Source organism: Ixodes scapularis, unplaced genomic scaffold, assembly GCF_016920785.2.
Source record: "Ixodes scapularis isolate PalLabHiFi unplaced genomic scaffold, ASM1692078v2 PGA_scaffold0__279_contigs__length_252992795, whole genome shotgun sequence".
NCBI lineage: Eukaryota > Metazoa > Arthropoda > Arachnida > Ixodida > Ixodidae > Ixodes > Ixodes scapularis.
Window position 1 is genome coordinate 187466975 of NW_024609835.1, and position 3337 is coordinate 187470311.

The 3337-nt window shown below is 45.9% G+C and overlaps 1 pseudogene; it reads right to left on the reverse strand.

Moving 5' to 3' along the window:
• Nucleotides 1-956: 956 nt before the first annotated feature.
• LOC115318940 lies at nt 957-2822 on the reverse strand (annotated as a pseudogene).
• Nucleotides 2823-3337: the final 515 nt, after the last annotated feature.

A 3337-nucleotide genomic window follows, 5' to 3' on the forward strand; every position in this document is an offset into this window, starting at 1 on the left:
CGTATGGACGATTACGAACGAACACGTGCAAACTACGCTTTCGCTGCGGCGAAAAGCCGTGTAAAGCGCTGGGCCTCGCTCGTCGAACCCGTCTTGCGTCAAACGGCCGCCATTGTAAAAAAACACCCCTGGACGTGTGATCGCAGAACGAAGTACACGTTCAAAGATGTTCATTTTACACGAGACGTCGGGTGCAAACGAAATATACCGAGCCTCGCGTGTAAAACGAACACCATTTGGGGAGTCCGCCCTGGGACAACGGTTTACACGTCCAGGGGTGTACTTTTTCGCTGTGTGTGTAGAACACTTTGTTGTTCAGGACGTGGCCGAGGAGCTTTAGTTCCGCATAGGCGAACTGACATTTTGTTGGCTTAAGTGGCAGGCCGGCGGTTTTCATGGCTTGAAGCACGGCTCGAAGTCGTCTGAGGTGTTCGTCGAAATCTCGTGAGAATACCATGACATCGTCCAGGTAGACGAGGCAGCTCTGCCATTTCAGACCTGCTAGCACGGTGATTTCAGACCTGCCAACAATGCGGTAGAATCTCCGCCTCCAGCACGCACTTGTTGTCACCAGTCACACTTTGGCTGCACATGAATCTGTGTGTCATTAAGGGTGGCAAGTCTGCGCTTAAAGCAGGCTGCATCTTTGGCGTCTTACAGACTGTACGGCACTGGGATTTATTTTCTATTAAAAGTAATATATGACCACGAGGTGCTCTAGTCCACTCATTCAACAATGCCACCGTGTCTAAAAATGTAAATGATGTCATTAGTCCCCCTTACCAGCCAGACGGCAGGAGTGTTTCTTTTGCTGCTGCGTGCTGGAGCAGGATAAAGACCAAATACAGGCCAAAGCTCCAATCGTCACTTGAAACTTGGCCTTGGCATGTACATTAGGTAGGACCAAAATTATTATTTTTGTAGTCATAATGCCCTTAAATAAATGCGCGTCAGCACTAACTCCCAGTTATTCTTATTGCAATTTGCTTCTCACCAGCTTGCAGTTGTGGCTTTTCTTGTGCAGTTGAGGTTTCTGTAGTTTGCCCACAAACATCTGAAATTAACATAGGAATGAGCAAGATTAATTGGTGCCTGTAAGCGCAGAAATAAAAGTGTGAGAAAAATCTGTAATTCATTGCTTACAATCGGCTGGTTCCTTTTCCTGGTTTTTTTCGTCGAATGTCCCCGTATCACCTGAGACTGCAGCTGCACCTGTGAAAAATTATTGAGCAATGTCTGACACATATTGTATGATACAAGATTACATATTACAATATAATCGACCATTGATTGCCAACTCATCAAACTAAGTTGCTTCTCACCAGAGCGGGGACGCGTTTCTTCAGCTGCCCGGAAGGATTGCGTTGATGATTGTGCAGAAACATCTGGAATAAATATTGGAATGAAAAACAACATTTGTGACTTCCATAAGCATATAGAGGAAAGTATAAATATTAGAAGCGTGTTTATGATAGGGTATTTCTGCTATGCATCTTGCTCACAGCTGGCGCAGCTGTGAAGATGGCCCTGTCTCTTGTGAGTTGCAGGAGCATATGTGAATTATATCGAGTAGAATGTTTGATCAGTGGTTCACAGCTCACAATCACTTCATGAAACAAAATTGAGCAACCATCACCAATTAAAGGTATTAAATTTCTCTTTTACCAGACAGGAGCCGGAGCTCTTCCTGTGTGTAAGCGTCTGTCAGAGCCTGATCAGGAACACCTGCAGTAGATATTAGAATAAGCACGACAGTTTGTGATTTCTATTCGCATAAAAAGCGAATTAAAATTCACTTTAAGCCATCGTTACATGTGGTAAGGTCTTCCAGCCCTTGGTCTTTGCTGGGTGATGGTCCTGGCTCAACTGGGGCTGCAGGTGCATCTGTAATAAATAATGAAAGCAATGTTTAATAAATATATTATTATATGAACTGCTCACTAACTACACTTCAGCAACGATGGCCGATTAATTCCTAAGTTAGACTGAATATTCCACACCTTCATGCATTAATAGTGCGCAAACAAAAGATTCGATAATATTTTCAACGACATGCAGCTACTATATTAACAATGAATTTTTCTTACTTGAAGTGGAGGCGCTGGACGCACCAGTTAGGCGAATGCCAGGAGCAAGGAACTCAAAAATAAATAGAAAGTATTATTACAGCTTGTAAAATTTGGCGGTCCTTATAATTATAATTTGGCGCAATATCGGCCCGTCAATGCTGCCTACTCTCACGTGGGCGTCGCAAGCCTTTAAGCGTATTGCAGATACCTCCTCAGTCACGCTGTGATAGTCTCAGCTTTGTGCAGCAATGCATAATATCATGCCTCTATTACGGCTATTTTGGCCGACTAGGGGCTCATATCTCAAAAAGGGTACGTGATATCACACATAATTTTAAATGGAACAAAGTTGCTATTATACCGACAAACACTAACTAAAGATTTTTAAACCGGCTCACCTGGGAAGACGAGAGCCTTCAATAATGAATTTGTCACCAGGACAGATGGGCACGCATTATCCCGGAGTCGTGTCCTCCTTGAACTTCTAAAGGCAGACGCGGCGAAACGTTCGCCGCAGAGACGGCGCTCGCGGAGCTTGCTCAGAGGCAGCAACTTAAACTCTGGGCGCTTTGAGTAGCAGATTCATTTACTGGCTCTATTTGAAAAAATAAAATAGAAAAGAAGAAATGTAGCGCGCATAAGTTAACGCTTTCACCTCTTTCAGTATCGCGCGTACGAAAAACTGCAGTCAGCGGTTTTCGTCGTGTTCTGGCACCACTTTGCTGCACAGGAGTGTCCATACACAGAAGCCATCCTGCCGAACTGGTTGAAAGAAACATCTAACGCGCAGACGCGCACCGCCGAAGGTTTCTGTTGCGCTCGAGTGTTTCGGTTTCGCGCACGTCGCACACCGCTCGCCCGCACGCGCTCGCGCTCCGGAAGATCAAACAAAAATAACGGTCGATAACGGATCTCTCCCTGAGCGCCCATGATTGGCTGAAAGCGCGCAGGCTGACGTTATATGGTGGTGAAGATAACTCACGCGACACGGCGCTCAAAACTGCAGCGGTGAGACTGAGAACCACGCCTGGGTTGGAACGAATGAATGGATCTACGAAGACTTATGAATAAACGTACGAAAGCTTCTTGTGGCGGCACACTTTGGCCACCCGCGGAACCTCAGAGCTGCATCCGGCTGGTATTGTGCCGGCTACGAATTTGACATGCGCGTCTCACCCATGGGCATCCCTTGCGTGGAGAGGATGCTTCAGAGTGTGAACGCTGCAACATTCCTCTATCAATATCACACATCCTACTTGAGTTCCCCA